This window comes from Ceratotherium simum, chromosome 17, assembly GCF_057802395.1.
Source record: "Ceratotherium simum simum isolate JZ-2026a chromosome 17, ASM5780239v1, whole genome shotgun sequence".
Lineage (NCBI taxonomy): Eukaryota > Metazoa > Chordata > Mammalia > Perissodactyla > Rhinocerotidae > Ceratotherium > Ceratotherium simum.
Genome location: NC_141916.1, coordinates 52,478,197 through 52,493,986, shown reverse-complemented (window position 1 = coordinate 52,493,986; position 15,790 = coordinate 52,478,197).

Below are 15,790 nucleotides of genomic sequence, written 5' to 3'. Positions count from 1 at the left end.
GACTACATCAAGTTAAAAAGTTTCTGCACAGCAAAAGAAACAATCAAAAAAATGAAAAGGCAACCTACGAAATGGGAGAAAATATTTGCAAACTACGTATCTGATAAGGAGCGAATATCCAAAATATATAATGAACTCATACAACTCAATAGCAAAAAACAAATAATCCAATTTGAAAATGGGCAAATGACCTGAATAGACATTTTTCCAAAGAAGATATTTAAATGGCCAACAGCTACATGAAAAGTTGCTCAACATCACTAATCATCAGGGAAATCAAAACTACAGTGAGATATCACCTCACATCTGTTGAAATTTCTATCGTTAAAAAGATAAGAGATAAGTGTTGGTGAGGATGTGGAGAAAAGGGAACCCTGTACACTGTTGGTGGAAATGTAAATTGGTACAGCCACTATGGAAAATAGTATGGAGATCCTTCAAAAAATTAAAAATAGAACTACCATATGATTCAGCAATCTTACTCCTGGGTATATATCTGAAGGAAATGAAATCACTATCTTGAAGAGATGTCTGCACCCCCATGTTCATTGCAGCATTATTTACAATAGCCAAGACATGAAAACAACCCAAGTGTCCATCAACACATGAATGGCTAAAGAAGATGTAATATATATATATACACACACACGTATATACACACACACACAATGGAATATTACATAGCTATAAAAAAGAAGAAAATCATGCCATTTGCAACAACATGGATGAATCCTGAGGGCATCATCCTAAGTGAAATAAGTCAGACAGAGAAAAACAAATACTGTATGATCTCACTTATATGTGGAATCTAAAAAAAACTAACTCATAGAAACAGAGAGCAGATTAGTCGTCATCAGGGGCAGGGGTGAAGGTGGTCAGAGGGTACAAACTTTCAGTTTTAATATGAATATGCTCTGGGGATGTGATGGACAGCATAGTGATTATAGTTAATACTGTATTGTATATTTGGCATTTGCTAAGAGAGTAGATCTTAAACATTCTTACCACACACCCCAAAATTTGTAACTATGTGAGGTGATGAATGTGTTAACTCACTTTATTGTGGTAATCATTTTACAATGCATACATATATCAAATCATTACATTATACACCTTCAACTTACACAGTTTTATGTGTCAATTATGTCTCAATAAAGCTGGGGGGAAAAGAGATTAAAAAAAAAGAATCTAGAAATTTTCACAAACAGCAGTATCACAGATTGAGTTATCTACTGTTGTATCACAAATTACCTCAATACTTCATGGCTTAAAACAACGATAAATATTTACGACGCCACAGTTTCTCTGGGTCAGGATTCAGGGGCAATTTGCCAGTGTGTTTGTGGCTCAGGGTCTCCCAGGAGGTGGCAGTCAAGCTGTCAGCCAGGGCTGCAGTCAGCTCAAGGCTTGACTCAGGCTAGAGAATGTGCTTCCCAGGTCGCACACTCACATGGCTGGCAAGTGGGTGCTAGTGGTTGGTGGGGGGTCTCAGTTTCTCACCACGTAGGCCTCTCCCCAGGGCTGCTTAACTGTCCTCATGACATGGCAGCTGGCTTCCTCCAGAGCAAGTGGTCTAAGAGAGACCAAGGTGGAAATTGCCATGTCTTTAATGACTTAGTCTTGGAATCACACACCATTTCTTCTGCAGAATTCCGTTGGCCACAACAGGCAGCCATGATTCAGTCTAGGAGGGGACTACACAAGGACTTGAATCCCAGGAGATGAGAATCATTGGAGGCCATCTTGGGTTTTACCTATAGGGGCTTTTGCTGTGTTTTCAGGACAAATAATTACATGAAGCCAATTTCTAAGAAGATGCTAAAGGGAAGCAAAGGACAAAGTAGCATCTATTTCTATTTGTTTCTGAATCAGAACATCTTAAGATTTAATAGATGATTTATTGGTCAGAATTTATAGGATGATTTATTGTAACTAACAACACCCCGGGGGTGGAGTAGCGGTTAAGTGCGCACACTCTGCTGCTGGTGGCCTAGGTTCGGCTCCCGGTCGCACACCGATGCACTGCTTCTCAGGCCATGCTGTGGCGGCGTCACATATAAAGTGGAGGGAGATATGTACAGACGTTAGCCCAGGGCCAGTCTTCCTCAGCAAAAAGAGGAAGACTGGCATGGATGTTAGCTCAGGGCTGATCTTTTCCTCACACAAAAAATTAAAAAAAACCCTAAATTTGAGTGGCTAAACCCCAAAACGGGGCTATTTCTTGCTCACACTGCAGTCTAACATAAGTTGGGTGGGAATGTCATTGCTCCATGCACTTCTTCAGGGACCTAAATTCCTTTCATCTTGTGACTCCACCATCTCCTACGGCCTTGGAGTCCTCTACTGAATTCTGTGTCTTCACCAGCTCACAGGAGAAGAGAGAGAGACAGAGGCGGACGGAGAGAGTAAGCATTAAGTAGCGTGAGTGTTTTTAGAATTAAGGACTGGAAATGGCAAACACCACTGCTGACCCAATTCCACTAATCAAAAATCGGTTATGTGGCCCCACTGAACTCTAAGTGAGGCTGGGAAATACATCCAGCTGTGTGCCCAGGAAGAAAAGAAAATGGGGTTTGGTGAACACACAAAGTGCCTGTCACAATGAGGAAAATAGAAAACTAAAACATTATAAAATTTGGCCAGGGTCAAATAGGGAAGACCACGGCAACAATGGGACTAAAAATCAGTGTGTTTTTTTGTTTTTTTCCAGAGGCATTCAAGATATGCCAGTAACCAACGTGCCACCAACTTTCATGATGGAGTCAGACTGGCTCAGACATTTGACTGTTTTGCCTTCCTAGGTTGGCATGGGGATAGGGCAATCTCTTTCTGGGGTATAAATAGGGACTGGGAACTTAGATGTCCATATGAAGACTATCTATGCATTTTATAACTGCTGTGAAAGATAACATTTAATAATTGTTCTTGGGCCGGCCCCGTGGCTTAGCGGTTAAGTGCGTGCGCTGCGATGCAGGCTGCCCGGGTTCGGATCCCGGGCGCACACAGACGCACTGCTTCTCCGGCCATGCTGAGGCCGCGTCCCACATACAACAACTAGAAGAATGTGCAACTATGACTTACAACTATCGCTTGGGGCTTTAGGGGAAAAATAAATAAATTAAAAAAAAAAAATAATTGTTCTTATAAAAAGACTTATATTAGGAAAAAAACCCTCTCAACAATAGGAGAGGGGGCCAGCCCTGTGGCTTAGCGGTTAAGTGCACGCGCTCTGCTACTGGCAGCCCGGGTTCGGATCCTGGGCGCACACCGACGCACCGCTTGTCCGGCCATGCTGAGGCGGCGTCTGACATACAGCAACTAGAAGGATGTGCAGCTATGACATACAACTATCTACTGGGGCTTTGGGGAGAAAAAGGGGAAAAAAAAAGGCAATACATGTTAGCTCAGGGCTGGTCTTTCTCAGCAAAAAGAGGAGGATTGGCATGGATGTTAGCTCAGGGCTGATCTTCCTCACAAAAACAAAACAAAACAAAACAAAACAATAGGAGACAGTTTCTCACATGAACTGATATATTTCCTTTTAATATACAAGAATAGTGTAAACCACTAATTTTTTAAAGTCTCATTTGTTTTGCTTGTCAGGAAGCCAAGAGCTAAGTTTATTTATATACATCTGTTGCTTTGTCTTGTATATTGAACATATTCCTCCACACTCCACACCCATATTACTTACCTCCTGTCATTTTATTCTTGCTTTAAAAATTTTTGCTAATTTGAATATTAAATTTATGATTTGGGAAGTTAGCACGGATAAGTCATAAAAATGTGAATGATAAGCAATATAGGAACTATGTGATAAAGTTAAGAACAATATAGGAAGGACCTAAAAATTTAAATAAACAGATAACATATCAAATACTTATATGCCTACAATCAGCATATTTCTACAAGAAGGATAAGTCTGGATTGACTCTTGACTAATATCTGAGGTAGATATAATTTTTCTCAATCTTGAAACTTTCCTCTTGCCAAAATACACTCATTCTGATGCTTTTGCTTTCTGTTGGTTTGTATCTGAACCTTCTCACATCTACTGCTCTCATCAAACTTATTCCTCTAGTATTCCATCAACTCACAGTTCTGCTTTACACTAAATCCACTTGATTTGTCTCATTCATCCTTATATCCCCAGTACCTAGGTTAGTGGCTAATATAGGACCTGCCTGTATATAGTAGTAGCTTAATTATGAAAAAATAAATTATTTAGAATTATTAAAGGCAACATGAGAGGGTACAAGGATCACTGTTCTGATGTCAGAAAACCTAAAAATGTTCACAACTCTGTCACTTAAATACTGTAACCTTGAACAAGTACATTAACTTGTCTAGACCTTAATTTATTCATCTATAAAATTTTGATGATTATGGCTTAAGGGAAAAGACTAAGATGATATATGGATTAGGGGAAGGGAAAATCGAAGCCAGAAACTTCTATTTCTATTATATTAGTTATCTCTTGCTATATAACAAATTGCCCCAAAACCTAGTGGCTTAGTCAAGACATGTTTATTATCTCACAGTTTCATGCCAGGAATGTGTGAGTGGCTTAGCTGGGTGGTTCTTGCTCCAGGTCTCTCATGTGGCTTCAGTCACATGAGGGGCTTCAGGGGGGCTGTGTTCATCTGAAGGCTAGAATGGGGCTGAAGGGTCTGCTTTCAAGATAGCTCCCTCACATGGCTGTTGGCAGGAGGACTCAGTTCCTTGCCATGTAGGCCTCTTCATAGGTTGCCTATGTGTCATCCTAATGTGGTAGCGAATTGCAGTACAGATATCAGATGTTTGCTTATATGTTCATGAAAACTAAAAGAATATACTCATGTTTTTCAAAAACAATGATACACAATATTGGTTTCTTGTGGGAAGGGCAACTGGGTGGCTAGAGAGAGTGCAGACTTAACACTGACTATTTTTTCTTGGTTTCTTTGAGCTTCCTCTTCTTCTGCTTGTCCCTTAAATGATGGTATTCTCTGGATTGTATCTGTGGGCTTTTTCTTAACTCATTATATATATTTTGACTATGAATTCTCATCTACATCTCTATATTTCACGACCATCTTTATGTTGACATCTCTAAATCTACGTCTTTAGTTAGGCTTCTCTCCTGAGACAATTATATCCAATTCCCTGCAAAACTTCTGCACTCATACAGGCACAAGCAACGCAAACTCAATTTCTAAAAAGTAAATATTCCTGATTCTGTAAAATAGCTCCACTATCTACTTGGTCAATCCAAACAAAAAACTGAGATGTCTAGAAATTTCTCTCTCCTCATGTTCTACCTTCCTTCCACTGTAGGACAATTAAGAGATGATAGCAGGCTAAGGTGGTAGATATAGAGAGAAATGGATGGAATCAAAAGTTATTAAGATGTAAAACTAAGGAGGGTGATGGGTTGAACATGCAGGTTGCAGGAGAAGGAGGTATCCAAGACAACTCTTATATTCTGCAATTAAAATATTAGTGCAATCACAGTGTTGTTCACTGACACAAGGCACATGGTGAATATAGGTGAATATTTATTTGATATTCTCATCAAATAAATATCAATGTCAAAAAGTAATTTCTAAGCCTGCAATTGCTAAATTGCGTTCTATGGTGCCTAGACTCTCTTAAAGATTCATCCTGGGCATTAGTTTTTTTTTTTTTTTTTGAGGAAGATTGGCCCTGAGCTAACATCTGTTGCCAATCTTCCTTTTTCTTTTTTTTCTCTCCAAAGACCCAGTACATAGTTATGTATCATAGTTGTAGAGTTGTAGCTCTTCTATGTGGGACTCTGCCTCAGCATGGCCTGAAGAGCAGTGAGCAGGTCCTTGCCCAGGATCCAATCCTGGAACCCTGGGCTGCTGAAGCGGAACGTGTGAACCCAACTGATACGCCACAAGGCCGGCCCCTGTGCATTAGTTTTTAAAACACACATTAAGAACCTTTCAGGGGAGGGCTGGCCCGGTGGCGCAAGCGGTTAAGTGTGCGTGCCCTGCTGCAGCGGCCCGGTGTTCGCCGGTTCAGATCCCGGGTGCGCACTGACGCCCTGCTTGTCCCGGTGTCGCCGGTTCAGATCCCGGGTGCGCACTGACGCCCTGCTTGTTGAGCCATGCTGTGGCGGCGTCCCATATAAAGTAGAGGAAGATGGGCACGGATGTTAGCTCAGGGCCAGTCTTCCTCAGAAAAAAGTGGAGGATTGGCATCAGATGTTAGCTCAGGGCTGATCTTCCTCACAAAAAAAAAAAAGCACTTTTCGGAGATTTTGTGTAGAATTTCTCAACTTCTTAAGAATTAAGGATACTTTAAAAATACACAGATATTAAAAAAGCAAAGAAATAGAGTTCCATGAAATAGTTTGAGAAGTGGAGAACATCTGTAAGAAAATTTAAAAACCTAGGAAGGAAACTCACTTCCTGCAGAAATTATGCAGAATTAAAATATTAACAAAAGCTGCAAATGTTTGACAGATGGCAGGTATATTGTAGGTGCCAAAGTTCTGGAGTCAAGTCCTGAACTTCAGCCTAAGCAAACTTTCAAAAATCAGGCTAAGCTAGAGAAGGCTGAACTAGAAATCTTTACTCATTATCCATGTTTTATGAGAATCAGGAAATTAGCCAACCTTTTTATTTATTTATTTTTTCCCCCCAAAGCCCCAGTAGATAGTTGTATGTCATAGTTGCACAGCCTTCTAGTTGCTGTATGTGGGACGCAGCCTCAGCACGGCCGGAGAAGCGGTGCGTCGGTGTGCGCCTGGGATCCAAACCCGGGCCACCAGCAGCAGAGCATGCACACTTAACCACTAAGCCACGGGGCCGGCCCGCCAACCTTTTTAATGGCTAGCATAAACTTTGTTTCTTTAATAGACAACACTCTCATTCTATCATGCTCCCTCTCGTTATGACAGTTATCCATCTGTCATCAACTGGGCTAGGGAAACTTTGAGGTAATTCCAGCACCCAGAAAAGTAAAGTCCCACTGAACGAAATGGAATGCATAGCCACCTGAGATAAGGGGAAAACTGAGATTACAACTGTCCTACGGTAAAAGATACAATTTGTTACCCACCATGACAGTCAAAATCTTAACTCCATTCTTAAAATCTAACTCCAAAATGGTCTTACTTACCTCTTATAGTTTTTTCAGTATCTTGTAGATTTTCTGCTTTATTTTCTTTCATTGACTTTCATAGAATTTAGAAGCAAAACACGTGATTTTTACAGAATGAATGTATATGCCTAGTGTCCAGCTCACTAGATGAAAAAAAGACTCACACCGATGCACATCATCTACATGAAATTTCAAACACAGGTTTAAAATAGAATCCTAAAAGCTTCCTGAGAGGAAAAAAAAGGTTACATACCAAAGATCAAAAGATCACTGTCAGACTTCTCAAGATCACCGTTGAAATATAGAAGACATGTGAGGGGCGGTTGGGTGGTGAAGCAGTTGGGTGCTTGCACTCCACTTTGGCGGCCGGGGTTCACAGGTTCAGATCCTGGGCGTACACCGATGTGCCACTTGTCGGGCCATGCTGTGGCGGCATCCCATGTAAAGCAGAGGAAGATGGGCACAGATGTTGGCCCAGGGCTGGTCTTCCTCAGTAGGAAGAGGAAGATTGGCATTGGACGTTGGCTCAGGGCTAATCTTCCTCACAAAGGGGAAAAGAAAAAAGAGGAAAAAAAATTACATATACATAAAAAAAGAAGACATTTGACCCACGCCTTTAAAATTCTGAAGGTACAATGTTTCTCAGCCGACTTCTATACTCAGCCAAACTATCTAGTGTGAGTGGGGAAGAGACATCTTCAACATGCAAAATATCAAAATAAAAGTATTTCTCATGCTTTCTCTGGAAGCCACTGGAGGGTTTGCTACACCCAAATGAGGGACTAAACCAACAAAGGAGAAATGCTTGGAATTCAGGACACAAGTAATTCAACACAGAAGAGAAGAGGAGAGAAGAGAACCCCCAGGATGACAACAAATGGAGATCCCAGGATAATAGTAGACCCAGTAGGTAATTATCTAGTTCAGGGTGAGAAGGTAAAGAGAATCAGAAAGTATGCATCTAAGAAAAAAAGTAAACTTCGTTTCCTCACATCCTTACCACCACTGGATGGTGCAAAAACACACTCCTATGTGACTCTCTTTTACTCTCACACTGCTCTACCATGCTTCTTCACTTCAGACACCAGATGTGTGGATTTTCCACACATTAAGCAATTCTGCAATTCTCAGGGCACACTGACCAGGCATCTCACAAACATACCTCAATTCTGGCAGTATCTTTTGTCAGATTCCACAGGTTAAGGGCTGAGTCCCACAAGATTGCCCCCACTTCAGATGTCAATAGAAAGTCCAGGTTGTTACCTGTGTTTCTGACCGACTGGCTATAAATTGGAGGTTCTCATGACCCACTCTTGGGATTTTGTCACCCAGAGAAGTCCCTAAAACATTTTCCACCTCTAATGCTTTGTTTTTAAGTTGTGCTTGTGTAAGTGAACGTAAGTGAGGCGATCTTGGTACACTAAATGGCCCCAGCCCCTCCTCTGTGTGATTACTCGCTGCTCTGTGTGTACTCTAAAAAATTCACATGCTCTCCTGATTTATGGCCTCCACTTACATATGTACTCCCCGATAGCTTGATAAATTAAAACTTTGTTCTATGAGTTTCTCTCCAGGAACAGGCTGACCACAGGTGGGAAACACACCTACAAGGTATTCATCACAGCTGACAGAAGAATGGAACAATGTGGTGCCTGGAGGCCGTCATGCCTGGAGGCCAACATCCCTGGACCTCCTTCTTACTGCCCATTTTCCCTATATAGCTACCTCAAGATTCTGTAATCTTTGAAGATGGTTTTTTGAGACATTAGTCTACCATCTTTCTGGTTATGCCGGCTAATTGAATTAAAACTTCGTTTCTCGATCTCTAACTCGTTGTTAATTTGCTCTGATTGCAGTGAGCAGAGTAAGCCCATTGCTCAATTACACTTGCCTATAGGAACTAAGGCAGAACATTGCTAGGTGGCTAAACCACAGAACTCATCCAAACCAAAGATGTCCAAGATGACGATAAAGTGCCATGCACAAAGGGAAATGTGTGTAAAAGGTGATATGTGCAAAAGGTGCCGTGTGCAAGGGAACATCTTCGCATGCCCCAAATGCCCCCACCCCGACTGATGACTTGGAGACCCCTCCCTCTTCATATCCCATAAGCACCCTGCTTACCTTCCCTTTGGGAGAAGGTGTTTTAGAGCATGAGCTCTGCCTTCTCCATTCATTGATCAATGAATAAAGGTTCTGCTCTGCTGTTTTGAACCTGGTCTCCTTCTACTGGCATGAGCAGCATTGGGCAAAAGGACCCACTTGGGGGTCACTGGTCCCACAGGGCTTGGTAACAGTTTGATTAATTTGCTAGAGCAGCTCACAGAATTCAGGAAACCAATTTACTTACTATCTTATCAGCTTATTAGAAGGGATATTAAAGGACACAGTTGAACAGCCAGTGTTGCAAACACAGGAGCTTCCTTCCTTGTGGAGTTTGGGGTGTGTTACCCTCCTAGGACATGGATGCGTTCTGGTTCACCAACATGGAAGCTCTCCTAACTCCCTTTTTTTGAGTTTTTATGGAGGCTTCATTACATAGGCATGGTTGATTAAATCGTTGGCGAGTGGTGATGGAACTCAGTCTTCTCCAGCTCATCCCTACACAGGTCAGGGGGCTAGGACTGAAAGTTCCAACCTTCTGAATACGTTGAGTTCCATGGCAACCAGCCTTCATCTTTTTCTACTGACATTCCAAAAGTCACCTCACGAACATGACAAAGGCACCTTTATAGCTCTTTTCACTTAGGAAATTCCAAGGGTTTTAGAAGTTCTGTGCCAGGAACAGGGATGAAGATCCAATACATGTTTTTTAATCAAAGTCACAGTATCACAATGGGTGTGATCAATTTCTTAAATCTTTGACAATCTGATGGATAAACAGTGGTACTTTATTTTAATTTCAAATTTTTTAATTTGTGGTATTCAGCATTTTGTGTGTGTACTCATTGACTACAGCTCTTCTGGGATTATTATTATATAATAATAATATATTCTATTATTATTATTATTTTTTTAAATTTTTATTTATTTATTTATTTTTCCCCCAAAGCCCCAGTAGATTCTAGTTGCTGTATGTGGGACGTGGCCTCAGCCTGGCCGGACAAGCGGTGTGTCGGTGCGTGCCCGGGATCCGAACCGGGGCCGCCAGCAGCGGAGCTCTCGCACTTAACCGCTAAGCCAGGGGGCCGGCTCAGAATTGTCTATTATTATCCTTTTTCCATTTTTCTATTGGTTTGTTATCTCTCCTCTACTAATTTGTAAGAAAGTTTTGTATGTTAGAGAAAATACCCATTTCTGTCATATGTATTTTCCCAGTCTCCTGACTCTATGATTTTTTTAAAGAGAAATTTAAAATTTTAATGTAGTCTAATATATGATTTCTAGTTTCTGTATCAGTAATTCATATATTGGGATTTTGATATTGTGAATTATAACAAGAAATATATATTTGGTCTTCCTCCTTGTTTCTAGCACAGAGCTTCTAAAACACTTGGAACTTCCTAAGTGGTGAGAGAGATAAAGGTGTCTTTTGTTATGTTAATGAGGTAACTTTTGGAATGCTGCTAGCTCACCTAAGGAGAGGGGGGCTGGTTGCCAGGGGAACCAACCCTGTGATTGGAGGGTTGGAACTTTCATTCCCACCCCTCCACCTCCAAGGAAGGGAGAGGGGCTGGAGGTCGAATTGACTGCCAATGGCCAATGATTTTTAATCCATCGTTCCTATGTAATGAAGCCTCCGTAAATGTCCAAAAGGGCAGGGTTCTGAGAGCTTCTGGGTTGGTGAACATGTGGAGATTTGGGGAGAGTGTTACCACACAAAATTGGGGCTCACTTGCCAGATGCACATAAATAAACCCATTAATTACAGCATCAGCCTTTGGGAAAAGAGATCAGCTTTATTCTGCGAGATCAATCTGCAGGGAGAACAGGGGGCGTTTGCCCTCAGATCTGTTTCCCTGATTCAGGATTTGGCACAAAATTTAAGAGGTTAGATAGAACAGGCTGGCATGAGGAAACACTGGTGGGACAGGTTTTGATTGGTGGGCTACAGCATTTTTGGTAAGGTTTTAAACATTATGACAGGGTTCTAAATATTTATGATGGGGTTCTAAATATTTTTGATGAAGTGGGGAAGGAATTTGAACACTGGGTCTCCCTGAATGAGGGACCCTCACTTCTGATAAGAGTCTGATTTTTAAGTTCCAGTTGTGTCCCAGTCCTTGGGTTCTGTGGGAAGGAGGATCTTTGGTTCCGAGGTTGTTTCAGGTCACGATTTCTTCGTTTGCACATGGCCTGGCTACATGACTTTGCAGATTTTCTGAAAGGCAATTCTTAATCACTCTTTGATAAGAGATGGGGTCAGTTGAACTGGTCCTGGAGGGCCTGTGGTTACAAGATCATCGCTCGGAGAGGTCATGGAAGCTCCTCGCCCTTTCCCCACACCTTGCCCTATGCATGTCTTCCATCTGGCTGTTCCTGAGCTATACCCTTTTATAATAAACTGGCAACCTAGTAAGTAAAATGATTCTGAGTTCTATGAGCCACTCTAGCAAATTAATTGAACCCAAAGAGGGGGTCATGGGAACCTCTTATTTATAGCCAGTCGTCAGATGTATAGGTGACAATCCGGACTTGGAATTGGCATCCTAAGTTGGAGGGGGTCATTGGAACCTCTGGTTCATAGCCAGCCAGTCAGAAGCACAGGTAATAACCTGGGCTTGCAATTGGCGTGGGGGTGGGGGGTAGGTGGGAGACACGGACAACAATGACATAGGACACGATGAGTCAGGATGGGGCTGACAGGGGAAACCTCCTCCCCACAGTGGAATTGGGTCCAGAAACTAATTTAGGGACCCACAAAATGGAGGCTGGCTTACATCACAAAACAAGGCAAAACCTGTCAACCCACACATAGGGGAAATGTCTCACTGCCAAAGAACTTAACATACATCAGTCAAGATCCTTCCACAAAGCTTTAGCTCATCTTACCCTAGAAAACAGGACCTGCTAGCATTGTAAGGAAATCTTTGACCCAGCTAATCAGGCCATGTTTCCGAGTTGTGGCTTGTAACACTCTATAAAACTCGCTCTTGCCCAAACATCCCTTGGGAAAAGCCCCACTGACTGTGAGGCACTGTACTCCCTGATCCATGGATTGTTTTCCCTTGAGTAAAGGGCATCAAACTTGTTACTAAATTGTTTTTTAGTCAAATTGTCATTTGACAATGCTTAGAAAGACTTTTCCCTCTACCAGAGTATAAATATATTCATTCACTCATCTCCAGCTCCTCACACCCCAGAGTGAGTTGACAAGAGGAGTTGAGTAGACTCATTGTGTTGTACAGTTATACAGGCCCATTTGGGATGGCGGTCATCAGTTTCTAGTCTTTAATCTGCACCATTGTGTGGCATTCTTTAGCTACACTGAGCTGCCGAGGTGCAGGCATGGAGAAGTCTGGATGGTTAGAGTTAGCCAGGTTGAGGGTTTTGGCAGATGAGAGGAATAAAAAGACTGAGGGGCGAAAAAGCTCCAGATGAGTCTGAGTCTCTGAGCTGGATAAGAAAGAAAATAAAGAAAGGAGAGTGCTGATGGGTTGGGAAAGCTTAGAAAGGTCAACGAACTGGAAATCTTGTACCATCATTAAATAGGTGTAGTGGGTGTATTTAAACAATCAAGCTTGAAGAATAGTGTTACAGTCAGAAGCAGGATGGATTAGTTATTTTAAAAGCAAAGTAGCTATAATTGATAACATTGCCCAGGGAGCGACCAGGGAAGTCTGTGGCTGAGTTAGAGCAGAAAAGTAGGAAGGAGAAGGTCAATAACTAAGAGGTAAGCCCCATCATTGGTCTTCTTTCTCAGAATTTTCTTGGTGTTCTCACATGTTTCTTCTACTATATGAACTTTAGGATAATTTTGTTGAGTTCTTAAAGATCTATCAGAATTTTCAAAATGTCATTAATGAAACTCTAAGTGCCAGATAAAAAAGGTAACCCTCCCTCTACTCTCCAATTATGTGTTACTCTCCCCGTGTCCGTTTCTCCCCAGCCAAGTTTCTGGAAATGATAGTGTAGACTCATTGCTCTATTTCCTTGTCTTCTGCTCCTCAACCCCTTTGGAAAAGCTTTGCTAAGGACGCTGAAGGACTCTCTTCAATCTCCGTCTTCCTTTACCTATTTGCAGTGTTCATGTGTTTGACCTGATTATTCTTGGAACCCTTTGACATCTATGACATATTATCTCCTGGATCCCTTCTCAGTTTTCTTCTTAGGCTTTTTTCTACTCTGTCTACCCCTGAAATATCAGTATTTTACAAGATTATCACCTCTCAGTCATTCATTAACTCAATAGATTGACTAAACCAATCTGGGAATATAGCAATGAATAAAACAGACCCCATCTTTGCTTTCATGGTGCTCAAATACTAATTTTCTCAAACTGTATAAACACACTTCCCAAGAGATTTCATCCATTTCCATGGCTTCCACTACCACCTATAATCAGGAGTGATAGTCATAAAATATTAACAACTGATGTCATCTAAGTATCAATTAAATCAAAACAGGGCATCAACCAATCAGACAACCAGTCTGGCCACACTCTGTTGTACTGGCTGAAATTCAGCCCAACCAATAATATATAAATATTACATGGTAATATGATGTCTGGTAGTTAGAAGAACAGACTGGAATCTCCAGACTGCTCAAATTCTAGCTCTGTTACTTCCTGCTGTGTGACCTGGGACAAGTTCCTTCACCTGTCTGTGCTTCAGTTCCCTCCTGTATAAAATGGGGATAATAAAGTACCTATATCATAGGGCTGTTATGAGAATCAAATGAGATAATACATGTAAAGCATCTAGAACAGCTTGGAATATAATAAGCACTCAATAAATGAGATCTATTATTATTCATGATTCCAGAACTATGCCTCTAATCCTGACGTTTTTTCCCTGAACTCTAAAGTTATAGATTAAGTGGCTTTTCCTCCAACGATACCAAGGGTGCTTGGGAAATCTACACGGTTCAGAGTAATGAGTAGAGGTAGTGTTGTAAACAAATAGGGGCAATCATGTTTTATATGTACATGATTATATTAGTAGGTTGAATGGGGAGAAATAATAAAAATAGCAAAAATATATATGGTACTTACCACGTCCCCAGTACTGTGCTAAGCGACTCATACACATGAACTCATCTGATCTTAACAAATGCCCCTCCCCACCCAGGAAGTACTATTATTATCTCCACTTTACAAATGAGAAAACTGAGGCACAGAAAGTTCAAATGATTTGACTAAAGTCATATAGCTACTAAGTTTTAAACCACTCTGCCTCCAGAGTTGACGCTCCCTGGCATGCCACGATACTGCCTCACTAAAGAGGAAGCAGTCATTTGTGACAAAAGAGCATTTCTTACAACTTTTTTCACATACCATATCTATTTCCCTCCAGATTTTACAATTCAAAAACATCCCCTGGAGGAAACACCCTATGGCCCCTTGTCCTCCTAGTTACTATAACAACATGTCCTTCCATTATACTTGGAATCAGCACTCTAATGTGACTTGTTTTCTGATCTAATACTTTTAAACATCTGATCCTTCATCATGAAAGATATATTCTTCACTTTAAAGTATAAAAAGAGTTTTCTGAGACAGGGCAGTTTCTGTGTGCCTGGACAGCCCTGCTTCATTGCCTAATTCCTAAAGAAAAGACAAACACCATAGGAGCCAGAGACAAAGCTGGAGACGGAGAAACTGATAAACTCGAGTCATTTCCTGAATACCTACCTCCTTGTCCCAGGACTCAGAGCAAGTCAACACACAGATGTGCGCACCTGTGTACAGACCTGGATGATGAATTTTGACCTGCCCACAGACAAGTACGTAATTTTTACACAATATGATAAGAAGGATACTATTCGTGTTTCTAGTGTTAATGATAGTCACTTAGGTTCACTGAGATCCTATACTTGCTGAGCACTGGCCTCCTCTGCAACTGGCCACACAGTGTTTCTCAAACGGAGGTTCTTTAATTATCAGAGATAAATGGCAACCTTTCAATAAGAATACCCTGGATCATCTAGAATAACTGTTTTATAACTGAGAATTGTCCATGTCAAGAGAAGACTGAATGAGAGCATCAGGCACTGTGCCAAAGAAAGAGTCACAGTAACTTGAAATTGAAATTAAAATTATGGGACAGCTGAGCTACCCTGGAACACACAACGGAATTCCAAGCTCAAGTTTCCATTGCTATGTAAGTTATTGCCATATCTATTTTTTAGTACATACTTATGAAAAATCTTCTCTTTCGCATTGTATGAACAAATGCGAAAACATTTCATTAGGAATAAATAGTCAATGAAAACGTTTTAGTCAGGAAAAAGAAGTGTGGGAGTTTTTACTCCAAGTGGATCATCACCACAGGTTCCTTCTAATTTCATCATTCTCTCATTGACTGATTTCATCTTTTTAAGACACAACTTCACCAATCATTATGAAGGACTTCACAAACTTCCGTAGTTCACTGATTTCAATATACTTTATCCCTCTTAGCTTAATTTTGAATTCAGATCTCATCTATGACAAAGAGTACATGAGGCCCCTGTGGGATTTAAATTAGAAGGAAAAGGAAACCAAATTTCATGGGCCATGACAGTTTTAAAACCCTAGAGG